Raw genomic sequence first — 15,057 nt, 5'->3', positions numbered from 1 at the left:
TGTCTGTTCTCCGTGGGGTCGGGCCGCGGGGCGGGACCGGGGCGGGGTGGTCCGGCAGCTCGTGCGTGCGTGAGTTCTTGTTTGTGCGTCCTCAAACGTAGTGTGTGTCTGTGTGTGCGTGTGTGTGTGTGTAAGAGAGAGATGAAATCTTCGTTTCAAGTTTACAGAGGACAAGAAGTCTGAATATTTTCAAGTGGAGACGAACATAATCACGAACATCAGCAGATCTGATTTGTGATGAGGTTGACTTACGCTTAGCAGCTTAACACAACATGTTGAATGTAAGGAAGGGGATTTGGGACACTTTTTTTTTGTCTTTTTATTATTAGTATTTTTTGTATTTTCTGGAGGTTAGGCCAGTTAAAGGCGTAAGACATTACAATTATCTCACTTTTTTTTCTCCATAATCCACAATTTTACATTATAAAGAGTTTGGAGTGACGTCACGATTCAGCCGTTGTAGTTACCCGGATGTGCGGTCACATTGGAGGTACACGAACGTAAATATAGAACGGACGGAGATAGAAGTGCGCGGTAAAATGCGATTTTAAAGCTGTCTGATCCGCCAACAAGTGTCGAAAAACGCATGGAGCACAGTAAAACTGTTTTTGAAGGACTCAGACAGCAAGAAAAAGAGATATATTTTGAAAAATTACGCCTAATAAGCGGGAGAGACCCATATGAGGAGTTAGCATCCCTATCATCTACCCAAAGGTATGAACACAAAGATGTTAATAAATTAGGCACTAAGTTTTACTTATGTACTATTTATTGCCTTGAGTTACCACTTAATCAAAGTTATACTCTAGCATAATGTATTTACTTTTACCTATGTGTGACTTTGAGATGCTATGGGCAGAGAACATGACTTACCTGACAGGAAAAGCTGTGAACAGACTGGAATGTTGAGATTAATGACAGATTACTACCTTGGAATCCCTGACGCAGTTTAGTTTACTACAATGTTCGCCATGTTTTGGACAATTGTTTGCACCCCTCACCCTGATCTGCAATAATTTTTGGTAGTCAAAAGCTTATGAAATGTTTATTTTCTTAGTCCAACTGATTAGCGCAGCAAAAAAAGCAGCAGAAATGTACCATTTTGTGCGACAACAATCCTATATAGCAGCAAGCTCAATTCCATTCTGTCGTGAGAGTGCCTCCAGCATGGTTGAGCTTGAGTTGATTACGTCAGTAGTGAAAACACTCTATTAACAGTGCCAAAATCTACGGTGGCCCTGAGAGCTCACAGCACTGCAACTGAAGAAAACAAATGCAAAAAGACAAAAGATAAGCAAATCAAGGAAACATCTTCATCAATGTGACAACACTTGAGCAGCATTTAGAAAATGCGCTGCAAAGACACATTAGAAAAATGCACTGCAAATACACTGGAACACAACAGAAGTGTTTCCAGAGGACCCTTAAAAGTGATGCATTATTGCGCTCTATTATGGTTCTCTGTAGTTATGTTTGAAAATTTGGTAAAGTATGTGTTTTCGATTTTTTTAATATTGTATTGGAGAAATAGTAATAGAGCTGTGACTAAAATCTGCGGCAACAACAAGCATGTTGGGACATGTGCATCCTTTGGAAACACTTGCATTGTGTTGGGGTGTATTTGCAGAGTGTTTTTGTGTTATGTTGTGTTGTGTTGTGGTCTTTGCAGTGCATTTTCTAAATGCTGTGCAGGTATTGTCAAATTGTTGAAGATGTTTCCTTAATTTGTTTGTCTTTTGGCTTTTTGCGTGTTATCTTAAGTAGCAGCACCATGAGCTGACAGGGACACTGTAAAAATCTATAATTTCTAAATGCCATTTCTCAGGTTAAATGAGCAGTGAGAAGCAAAAAAAAAAAGGTCGTCAGGGCAGAGGATAGCTAAACAGTAGAGTGATAGAGCACGGGCTAAGACAAGGGTTAAACCTTTTTGATAATGTCCATCCTGACCCACATGCAGCAGTTTTTCTGCAGTGGTCTGTTCAAACTTTAGAGTCTATCAACAAAATGAAGAGTGAGGTTATATTTGCTCTGCTTGGTGAGGTTAGAGCTGGTAGCGCCTTTCGGGACACCCAAGGTCACCTTACAAATAAAAAAAAACGTATTAAAACATCATTAAAACATAAGCATAAAAACAAGTGAACTGCACAGTGTTCAGTTAAAGGGAGTAAACCAGTTTGAACAGGTGAGTTTTGAGTTAGGATTTGAATGACTCGATGGAGTCTGACTGTCTCATGTTTGGGGGGAAGTAGTTCCAGAGTCTGGGTGCTGAGCAGCTGAAGGCTCGGGCACCCATGGTACTGAGACGTGAGGTGGGAATGATAAGTAGTCCTGCAGAGGTTGAGAGGGGAGTGTGGGCGTGAGTGTACTCATGAAGAAGGTCACAGAGGTAAGTGGGGGCTAGGTTATGGAGAGCTTTGTAGGTGAGGAGAAGGTCTTTGTAATGGATACTGTATTGAACAGGGAGCCAGTGATGAGAACAGGGGTGATGTGGTCTAACAATGCAGGCGACAAAATGCAATAATAACAAAATCTGACATGATCTTGACTCTATTTCTTTTTTTTTTTTTACTTTCTTTTCTTTTCTCATTATCAGGAGCAACTGAATTGTGGTTTGTTTCATCAAGTCATGTCACACATTGTATAACACTGAAATTCTGTTTTATTCTGTCGCATCCATAAATACTGGTAGGATTAGTGGCTGGCAGGTGTCCATTAGGAATCTGTCAACAGGAATGCTTTTTGCTGGTAATTACAGTCAACACTTCCTCCTTCTTTATCTTTGGCAACTGGCCATTGTAAATGTAGGTGCAGCAAAGCACTCCTACTGTAGGTGAGCTGATTTATTGACAGCACCTAGTGGCACAGTGTTTTTAATCTTAGCATTTGATTCTGCAATACTGAATCAGAGAATGCAAATTCATTAATGTCTTCTGTGATGATTGGTTGATAATGTGTGATTAGTTTATTGATTTTTATAACGTGTTGTATTTAAAAACACATTATTAATCTAGAAAGGGAAACCTCTCCGAGACAACTTGAAGATCACAACACTTTGCTCCATTTTTCAACCTGGGTGTGGCAGAACTAACTCTCACACACTCACACAGAGAAGAGGTAATGACATCTTTCATCATGGCCCTGTCTTACACTCACTGTGCAGCGGGGTGAGTTGCAGTGTGTGCTGCTGTTGAACCTGCTGTTGAAACAAGCCAGTGATGATATGACAGCTGTTATTTCATGGATGGTTTCTGCATTAGTTTCAAGTCTCAACACACATCCGCATCAGCTTAGCCAGGTCCGTCTGCAGGAGAAGTGGAGCATGAAAGGTGTTGATGTCTCACAGTGCAGGATTGGGAGAACTTTGGTGGGGTAAGCCACTATAAGTGTGCTTATGTGTCAGAAGTGACTAATGGAAAACTAAATATGACCGACTTCTGAAAGACTTTGATCCTATGACAGAGAACAGGCATATGGTTTGACATTATGTAAGCTGTTATCTGGGTGTGTCTGTATCCTAAAGGCCCAAGCTGTGTAGTTCACTATAGATCCTGATTTCTGAGCTTTGCTTATAACATCTTGGTGTTTGGGTCAGGCCAGGGGTTTGCAAACTTTCCTATCAAAGGAGCCATTTCACCTCATCTCACCTGGATTAAAGTCACTCCAGAGCCACGGACTACACCAACACCATCTACAAAAATAATACTTTAAAATGATAACATATATTGATAACATTGCTGCATTCATTTCTTGTTGTGTCCTAATTTCTTACCACATATCAAGCATGTTTATTAAACCAACACATTGGCTGGTAAATGACTCAATCTAAACTGAATTAAAATTTCTTTTTTCTTCCAGAGTTGTCTTTTTGTAAATTTAGTTATCTTACCAGGAGTATAAAAATTCAGATGAACCACAGGTGCATGGAAGTCACTGGCCTGAGGTGATGTACAGAGGTGGCAAGCTTTATTGCAAGATGTAATGAATATTCAACAAAATGTTAAGTCATGATATTATTTAGTGTCAGTGTAGTGTAACCTCCTGACTACCAGGAAAAAATATTATCCAATCACAAAGATTTTAAGATTCCCCAATCTTTGTGAGGTTGTTAGAATACTGACCACATTTTTTGGGGAAAAAAAGTTTTTTATATTTCAGATATTATGTATCTACTACAGTGCACATCGGAACGCTGTACATGTGAAACTGAACCTTGATGGCAATCATTTCGTGCCAAAGAAAATACCAAAAAGTAAATATAAGAACGATTTTAACTTGGAAACACAAAGGAAAACTTTGCACTTTGTGCACATTAAATATGTTTTGCCCTTGCAGCCGGATCTGCAACATCTTGATGCACATGTTTTTGTCTCAATTTCTGGAAGATTGGTTGGCATGTTGGTGTTGTACTCAGCAATCGTGAGGGGCCTTGACACCTGGACAAACAATCTGTCTTTCTTGGACCTTTTCTACAATACAAACTGAAGGTGTACTTTGGATTCTTGCTCCACAGTTGACGCCAACTAAACTTAGATGTGGACAGTTCTGCTTCATCTGACTCCTCTGCATCTGCTTGCCCTGCCTGAATTTCATCCTCAGAGCTCTCTGAATCATCTTCTATTGCCTATGCATCTTGATCTTCATCAGACAACTCAATATCTGAGTTTCCATCAACAATTGGCAGTAAAACTATCTCTGCTTCTGAGAACGAGTCCCTTTCTTGTCATTTGAAGAAGACAGAACAAAATGAAGTAAATAACTACCAATGTCCACTACAGAGGACAATTTTTAAACACTTAATTACAATGCTAAAATACAGTAAAAATTGTTCAGACAATGTTTAAATGTGTTGTTAAGAGTTCCATATAAAATATGCCACCAAAATTTCAAGCCAAAATTTGCTTATTAAAAAGTTTTATACACTTACTTTTCCTCTTCCCATAAATTGCACTTGCACTGATGGACGCCATTTTCCCTAATGAAAGAGAGAAAGGTACCAAAGCTCCACCCTTTAACATTAGGTATCATTGAAAAGCCCTAAATGTCCTCTGTAGATGGCATGAGGAGTTTATTCAGTAGTGTAAAGTAAGTGGAAGATATTTAGGTTTAAAAATGTCCCCCACAGAGGACAAATTTGAACTACTGGTAGTCAGGAGGCTATTCAGAGCCGGAAAAATCTTTTTTTTATTTTTATTTTTTAACAAGAATAGGTTTTCCCATAAACCACACCTACATGACAGTGCCAAACTGTGTCTTCTCTTTCCGCTCTTGTCTTGCATACCTCTATGACAGGGGTGACTGATGGCGCTGGATATGACAGGCTGATTTGTGTCATACACATTTTCTCTGGGTAATGTGTTTCTCATATTTATATATCATACTGTATGTCTATAAGTAGTCCCTCACACGAAAACACCTGAGGTGTCCTGCTGACATTGTTTGAGCTGGAATGAATGTAGAGTAGCTGACTGCTGCCAAACTAGAAAAAGAAGAACACATTTCTATCACCACATGAAAGGTTCACAGTTTTAACTTAGAATAGTTGAAATTAGTTATGTACATAGCCTTTGTATCAGTTGATCTGGGTGCAATCTCGGTCAGCCCTGGGAGTCTTGGAGCCATCAATGGTGACAGTGTGGTTGGGAATTTTCTGATAAAGCCATGTCTAAAAAAGGCACATCTTCTGTTGCTCATCCATCTTTTTAATCAGAGATCTCACATTGCCCTTGATAAGAGGGCAAGGAGGTTATGTGTTTGGGAGTTTGTCCGTCTGTCTGTTTGTCTGTGAACAACATAACTCAAAAAGTAACAAATGGATCTTGATGAAATTTTCAGGAAATGTTCAAAATGGGATAAGGAAGAAGTGATTAGATTTTGGAGGTGATCTGGATCACTGTCTGGATCCAGGACTTTTTTTTTTTAAGGATTCTTTGTCATTGTGAGATAGGGCCGTTTCCACCATATGTGTATATAACTCCACAATAAATGGTGGGATTGCTTTGCAAAAGAACACAAACAATACTTGAGAACTGGAATATGATGTATTTACTCGGTCATCATAAATTTCAACACTGTCAGCTAACAAACTATGGTACAAACCTGCAACTAACACCAAATTGTATGAAATGGGGTATAACATTAAAGTAGGGCTAAGGTGTTTCGGGACAATCACAATATGCTTTGCGGGGGTCTGCGCTCTCTGAATGTTTTTTTAGTCTAGTTATTAAAATGAAATGCTGTATTTAATTATATTTAAAGTTCTGTTTTTTTAAGTATGAAACTCATGTTTGGATATGTAAAGGTGGGCACTGGGGGAATCAACTTTGTTTGTGATACGATCAAGCTGCACTTCATGCCTGAGTTGAGAAATGACAAGAATCTGCCGTTATTGAACACGCTGCATGAGAACATGATAAGTCAGCATCATTTTTTTCTCTGCAGGAATGTCACACTTCCACAGAAATGAGATATGCAAGGTTTGGGATTCAATCCAGATATGGTCATGCCAGCATCCCCCTCCCACACACACATACACACACATACACACACACTATGGATTGTTTGTTCCTCTTTCTTTTTCGTTGCATGCACATCATGAGCCAGCATGTACGCACAATGCAAAACAAGTGCTCACTATCTAGTCAAAGTTCTCATTTTCTTAGGCCGTTTGCGTCCAGTGAGCATTTAGGTCAGAGTTTATTTGCTGTTAAGTGACAGTATAAATTTAATAGCTTGTTGTTAACTGCTAATCATGATGTGCTTAAGGTCAGCGTTACTTCTTGAACTTTTTATTCACCCTCTGACTTCTTTCTGTTTCCTGCTCTTGCCCTGATGAAAGATAATGAAACCACTGTGTGATAAATGACAGATTCTGCTTTATGTTTGAAAAGAATCAAATATCATAACAGCACTTGGAGTTTGAGCTCCCACTTGTGAGTTAAGCGTAAGAATGAAGACGATCAGACTAATGTCTGAGGCATCGCAAAAGCCAGTAGAGGTTTGTTTAGGGGTGTGCAAACCCCAAACGATACAAACAGAATTAAATCAAGACAATGGAGAGATTTACTTGAAATTATTAAATCAAATTGAACATTGTCGTTGGAGAGTGCTGTTTATCAAACAGATGATGTGATTGCTAGAATAATAAATTACATTTTGTTACTTTAAATGCTTCCTAAATCATCTCAGAGGCAGGGACTGTTTTATAGTGTTATTATGGATCTTAAACTGTTATGAAGTGATAAATGAGTGGATTTAAACATGCAACTTTTAAAATGAATTCATGGCTTAGAACTAAAAATGGAATAGTTGGAAATCTCTAAGTCTAAAAAAGAGCATTTAAAAGATCTTGGACAGATTTTGGACATGTCTGCTGGTTGTTGATTGTGGCTGGTGTGGAACAACACCTTGGTCTACGGGCTATCAGTGAAAACTCTCCCTGTGTATTGGGTGAAGTTTCATTATCATTCTCGGTTAAGGAAAAAAAGTCCCACAGGGTTTTTTTTTTTTTTTTTTTTTTTATGAGGTTGTGTGTACATGAGGATATGTTTGCGAAAGAAGACACAGCTCAATGGCCTGTTAATTTTACTTGGAATAAAGAAGATGTCGTCTTTCTGTAGAACGTCTGGCACGAAACTTGTCTCTTCCAGAGAAACGTGATCCACCTCTGCTTAACAATGAGGAAGAGTTATCAAAACACACTCAGGCTATTAAGCAATCTATAACTTTGTCATGTGTTTGATACAATGCTACCACTGTCTCATCCACTGACCACCTCTAATACTTTAAAGTCACTTCCACTGCTACGCTGACGACTCTCAGCTCTAATTGTCTCCCAAGCTAAGCTCAGTCCTGGTTTAATCCTGGTTCTCTCACCACTGAAAACCTGCAGGTTTGCGTTTTCCTGCAGTCTGGAGTCTGGGTGTCATCCTTGACAGTAAAATCTCTGAGGAAATTCTCAGCTTGAGCAAATGAATTGTTGCAAATTCTTGTCCCCTCCCAACATTTAAGAACAGTTGTTTCGTGAAGTTGTGAGGTTTACCTTAAATGTCAAAATTCATTGTGATTACAAAGGTAACATCATAATATTTATCCATATTAATCCTTTGACAGCAGTTGTCATGATTTTCCAACATCAGGTCTTGCTGAGTTCTGTATCAGATGCCACAAAATCTTTATTTTATACCTTTAAACTCTGCTTAGTTGAGGGGAGTGATCCATACACACAATATTTACATCCTTTTTTCTGTCTGTATTTAGAGATAGTTAATGGTGTAAAATACATTTTTTTATTTTAAAAGATTTCAGGCCAACCTGTTTTAGTTTTAAATCACTGTATCATCGACATAATGAGGAATGTTATATAACCCATTAGCTCTGACACGAGGGGGAGGTTGACAAAACAAAAAGAAGGTGATAGATCATAATTCAGTGGAAGGCAGAAAGACTGCCAGGTAAGATTTCACTGTAACCGAAGGCCTCTTATCATGATACATCCTCGTGTCTCTGCACAACTGGATTGCAAAATATTTTGTTTACTTAACCTTTTACCCCCACTTTGCGCCCTAGCTCCGCCTTCGCTTCATTTTTTCTTCTCTGTAAAATTCTTCTCATTTGGTTATTGCACGTCTTTCTTTCAGAGGGTCTGTAAACAGCTCAGTTATTCTGTCAATAAACTTGTTTGATTTGTTGACGACTTAAACCGAGCCAGACATGTGGATCGCCAGTGACAGCAATTTTCTTTGAAGTGTCAACACAGTGAAACACCCTGCAGACGAGTGTACAGAAATTCTTTTAAAATCTGTTGTTGTTGCTTTCTTCTGACTACATATTCTCTGTGCACATTGAGAAACAACAGGTTTCCTCTGATCTAGGGTTACAAACAAGCGCCATAGAGACAACCCCCTGAGTCTGCGGTTAAATAACGCGCAGGACTGTTTTTATGCACAACAGACCACATGTGAGGGAAGAGCCTTAAAATGGGCTGGATAAGGCCCACAAACAAAGATTGGCCTAACAGGTGATAACTGTGCCCTTTGGTTTTACTCCTGTGCACACAAAAATGTAAAGAGAGACCTGGGGGTTGGATTTTCAAACTATAATGCTGCATTTTTAGAACAAAAATCCTTTACTGTTGGAAAAAAAGTCACTGTATGTGGGATTTTAAAAGCTGTGGCATCAAGAAAGCCACCTGTGCTGACGGTAACAAATAGCACAAGACCACAAAAGACAAGCAACACAGCCGTCACTTACAAAAGTGTCTGTACACAAACACTGAGACAACTACCATAAACATGTGGTTTACCAGAACTTTCACCTGCTCAGAGTCAGATTAATTGAATTTCAAACAGTCCAAAAGATGTTTAAACATTAGAGTCAAGGCACTTTAAACAAAATTGATTTTTAAAAATTAGCAATATTTACATTTCATATACAGTATGTATACAAGGTACTCATTTGCAAGCTTAACTAAAGCCTCCGTTGCCTTTTTTCCACCTTTCCCTGTTTTTAATACAAACACTTAATATATTTTTATGACTTCAGGAAACAAGAGTTTACCTCCTGCCTATAACCACACAAGCAGCTCTCAGAAGCTGTGCACAGTGCTGACAGTGATACTTCATGCTGCAGTCGACACTAGTCTTGCAATACACTCTTGAAATCATGCTAGTTCCAAATAGATGTATCACTCTTTATCGTAGCTTGATTTGATTTGATTTTTATTTTTCTCAAACAAGCACACGCATAAAAAAACAGTAAGTGTAAAGGGAAAAAATGAAACACCATGACAAAGTGAAAGTTCAAGAAGGGGCTGAAGGAGGCAAAGCTTATCAAGTTCAGCCCCCCTCGTACACTGTCATATGATTTTAAGATACATAATACATAATTCATAGTCCATATGATCTGGAATGGTAAAAAATTCAACTTTCATAAAAAAGTGTCGTGATTTAAAAAAATGGGAACTAAATAAATTCTTTAAAAATATAGCACAACATTAGCTGTCTAATTCTTTATAGCTGAACAAGAGTGCTTTTTGTAGTTGCTTTTCAATTGTTGAAGTTAATGCACATTTTTAAGTCCTCATCTAGTTTATTCCACAATTTTACACAACAAAAAGAGATGCACATACTTTTCAGAGTTGAATGGATGTTGGTTGTTTAAAAATTACATTTCCCTCTTAACTTGTATACTCCCTCTCTAACCGTGAACATTGTTTGGATGTTACCTGGTAAAGTGCTCTTGTATGTATTTCCCCATACCTCAACACAGTAACATAGATATGGATGGATAAGTGCATAGTACAAATTCTGAAGGGACGTCTGATCGAAAACATTTTTAGCTTAATCAGAACTCCAATACTTCTATAAAGTTTGCTGCACCAGTATTTAGTATGAGGTTTCCAGGATAGCTTATGATCAATTAAAACACCAAGAAACTTAAGTTGATAGACTCTTACAATTTCTGCATTTTCACTTTCCAATTTCCTTTTCCTTAGCTTATGAACATATGCTAATCAGCAGCAAATATAATGTACAGATGAGGTCTCCAGCTCCTTTTGTTGAACAATTTGATGCCAAAGTACCAGCTATAACAGGTGCCAACATATTGCTGTTAGGGACTTTGAGTGAACTGTGGTGTTGTTGATGTTAGGGTGAAGCTCTTAGTTTTGGCCAAAGTGGATCTAGAACTAACGAGAAAAATCTCTGTTTTATTTTTGGTTAGAAAAAGTTGTGAGAGACCCTGTATGAAACTCCACGTGGACAGTCTGTGAGGAAAACTGGTGGAACCACGGAGTTTGGTTTGGAGGACAGATGGAGCTGAGTGTCGTCGGCATAGAGGTACAATGAATACAGAATTTTCTGAAAACTACACTTCACAGGACAATAGTAGCTCCAACATAAATGATCAGAACTCATTAATGTATCTCAAAAATGGACTGTACGATATATGGCAGGAGCATCTATGACATCACACATTTGTTCGTGATACAGAGTTTTAACGCCCAAGATCAGTATCAGTTCACAGACTCATGCTAGCTTTGTTTGAGTTAGGATGAGGTAAAGAGGCGGGACTTTAGCCTCTTCGCAGAAAGCTACAGGGTGGCCACCTGACAGTCAAGTCAGCCATGCCCCCTCATGGTCAAAGTCATAAGTTTAATAATAAGTTTAAAGAAAAATGGGGGGGTTGTTGCTTTCTTTAAGCTTTGTTATTAAAAAAGGAAGAACTTGAATTTTGATTTTCAGTGAACAGGGATTAAAATGTTTTGGCTTCTTTTTTTTGGGTGGATGGTTACGGTTAGGATTAGGGTTGAGGTTGGGTTAAGGTTAGGTGTTATGGGGCTGTTGGCCTCCATATAAAAAATGGCGTTTGTCTGGGTTTTGGTTGGGAAACTGTTAAAAGGTGGCAGTTTCGCACTAGCTTCATTTAGTCTCTCAAAACACACACACACCCACACACACACACGCCCACACACACACACACACACACACACACACACACACACGCACACACACACACACACACACACACACACACACACACACACACACACACACGTGCAAGCCTCTCTCTCGGGTATGACACATGAATATCATCGAGGTGTGTTGCGACCGCATAAAAAAAAAGTTAAACCATGATACACACTCAGTGGAACCATCCTCGATTAGACACACGTGCACAAACACACACACACACATTTATTCATTTGATTGAGATGGATGTGATCCCCCAGCAGATGTTCGGTACACTGGGCACAGTCAGCTGTGGTTTGGACAGGTAGCTGTCTATCTAATCTGTTTCTGTTTGTTGTTGTTGTTGTGCATGCAGACACACATCATGGATTGTCCCTCTTCATTTTTTTACCTGCAGCGAAACTGTAGTTACATCTCCAACACAAAGACAGAAAGTGACAGACTATTTTCTCCTTTCTTCAGGCTGTAATGACACAGCAATGAGACGCTTTAAAGCCCATTATGTTGAATCTTCCACTGCACATCAACAAAACAGTCTGAAGTGCTGACAGGAGACACACCTCTTTCTCTTTGTGCTCCTCCAGACTCCCCGTTATTAATTTCCATTTGATCCAGACTGATAAACCTATTTATGACGAATCGTAAACAAGACACACCTTTTCACACAGGTAAGATGGATAAGCTGCCAAACTATAAGAAAGGGAGGCTCAAACACAAAAACATTTTGATATCTGCAAATATGTGTGTCCCACTTGACTCAAAAGATACGGCCATAAATAAAGAGATGATCATTTTTATAGAGGATAATGTCTAAATGATTTCCAGGCTAATCTGACAGCTAAATAATAATAATATAATAATTAATCAATAATAATAATAATCTATGGTAATATAAAATGGCTTCTACCAAATATGTTTATGATCATCCTTCAGAATTACATCTGTTTTCACTGTTGTCCATCACTTGAGCTCTGTATGTTTTTTATTTTTGGGATTATCAATGTCTACAAGGAGAACAATCACATCTTTGTGTTTCCTGCACATGCAGACTGTCAGTATGTTGTAACCACAGACACGACTCCGTAAGAACAAACACGTTTTATGTTCGTTTTTTTTTTTTTTTCTCTTTCTCTCTGCAATGCATTAAAAAAAATCTGCCAAGCTCAAAAATTCCTGTGGCTTTAAGTTTTCTCAGCGCAGATGTATTCAGAGAATGAGAGGAGGCTATCTGTGTGAAGACGTGTACGTGTGTGCGTGTGGTGATGCTATTGAGGGTGAGTAAACCTCCAGGCGATATTAAAAATATCGTTAATTGAAGCATGAAATCATCCTGAAGGAAATCAATCCACCCCTATAAAGAATGTAAAAGGGCACAGACTCAAAAAGCAGTCATTGTCCTTCCTCTAGTTGATGTAAGCAATGATTAAAGGTGACTCAGGAGGTTATTTCCCATGTGCTCTATTTGTTGTTGACGAATTATGATCCATCAAATTTTACGGAGCCACAACAGGAAGCTTGACTCTGAGAGTTTAACCTCATGTGTGAGCAGAGGTGAAAGTGGTTTCACAGGAGGGCAGGGCTGTAGTTTGATTTACGACGGGGTGGGGCAGCATTGATACTAAAACTGATATTAAACACCTGCATGCAAAACAAACTCACGCCAAAGATATCAATACAAGTCACTTAAGTTATAAAGCACATTTATACAGCTTTAAAACAGCAGGAGTTGAATGAAAGTGCTTTAAAGTTGATGCAGGAAGTGAAGAATCTGCCTCATGATTTAAGGAGTGATGCAATAATACAAACAGAAACAACTCTTCTAATAACTGTAGTTAAGGGAATCTTTTAATAATTAGTAGGGAGAAAGAAAATGGAGATGTCAATGGTGAAGAAAAACAACCTAATTTGAAACAGGGGATTATTTCAGAGCCTTAGAGCAGCAACTGAAGCATGCTCACCTCTGGCTGTTTGGTAAAAGCTTGAAAACTCAGAAAAATTGTTGCTGGTGGAATAAAGTGACTTAAGATGAGCAGTTCAGGTAAAGATCAAACTGATACTTTTTATTTCCAAAAAACAGGCAGAAAATTCTTAGTGTTTTTTTTTTTCATTTCAAAAGAAAAGGTGTGGTGCATTTTCTTTATTCCAGTTTAAAGTCTAACTGCAATGTTTTGACTCATTTTTAGTTATGAAAGTGTGAAATTAGTCATCTCCTGGCCAATGTATAGTGAGCAGGTGGATATGCAAATTGGCCACTATGGTTGTTCTTCCCCTTTGTTGTCCCTGTATTCTCTTTATTGCATGGACACTTTGATGTGACAAGTTGCGTGTCTTTTTAGATAGGTAATGAATTTTAAATCCTAATGATAACATTTCAGGCTGCCTACTGCTGGAAATTAGCCATAAATGCTAAAGCTGCCTCTTTTATGGTGCAGTAGATCAAAGGGGACTGACCATGAAACAATAAACAAATAAACTCAACTAAACCGAATCACTCTGATAAAGGTGTGTCATCTGCATATAAGAAGTTTATAGAAGATAAAGAAAGATATTAAAGCTGAAGGGAGAGGCTCTGACATTCAACCTTGGGACTCCTCCTCTCCCCATTTATGTTGGGCTGTAAAACCTCAAACCTGTTGCCTCCTGGCCTGGCTCCACTCATGTGGGTTTTGATTTGTAATCAAGCTAAATATGACCTGTTTTTGACAAGGTATGTTTCATTTTGAAAGTCACTTAGCATTTTTAAGTTGTTTCCATGCACAACTTTCTGTTGTGTTCAATCTGCTTTTTGTAAATTGACGCGTCACATCCCAAGGACTGGGACCTGCTGGAGCACGGACGCAGCCAAGACACAACGGAGAAGATCCAGTGTGTGTTGATATACTGACTTGAATAGAAATCTATCTGATCCAGTGCTGTGTCAGACTGGTGTTGCAACCGGTGTTTCTTGACTATAATATATTCCCCTGGAAAAAAAAGTTTAAAAAAAACAATCAAGGGATGTTGTACAAAAGTTTATACCACACATTGAATGTCAAATTTTACAGCTGTCATACCTGCTCTGTTCTGTACCCGTGGGGGTCTTTGCTGCTCTCCCTGCATTGGCTTGTCATGTATGCACATGAAAGAGGCGTGCCCTCACCACATGGAGGGGCAGGTAGCTCCCAGAACAGAGCTGTACCACCCAAACTTAACTTCCAGTATGCAAATTTTACATTCTTTCGATGGGAGTGGTTCTGAGTGAAATAGAAGATGCTGCATTCATTGCTTTACACTGTGCCTACTCAATGAAAATGATCATTAAAAAGAAGTAAGATATTGTTAGACTGTAATCACCTCCATGGGAGTTTTAACAGTGAACAGATGAACACACGTTCACAGATGGTGCCACCCTTGAATCAAACATTCTGGATGAGCGTGCGTCATTTGTTGGTATACTGTGTTAATAACGTGGTGCTCACTGAGACAATAAAGGAAGTCTGCAGTGGAGGCCTTTGAGTACAGTAAACTCATTGTTATGTTCGAGGAAACATAAATCACCTTTTTTTCCACGAAGCTTGGTTTGACTCCAGGAGAGTGGTGCACCTCGTGC

The sequence above is a fragment of the Halichoeres trimaculatus genome, unplaced genomic scaffold (genome assembly GCF_033239565.1).
Source record: "Halichoeres trimaculatus isolate MK-OKI-2021-1 unplaced genomic scaffold, fHalTri1.1 fHalTri1_scaffold_2, whole genome shotgun sequence".
NCBI classification, from domain to species: Eukaryota; Metazoa; Chordata; class Actinopteri; order Labriformes; family Labridae; genus Halichoeres; species Halichoeres trimaculatus.
Note: the sequence above shows the minus strand (reverse complement) of the source record.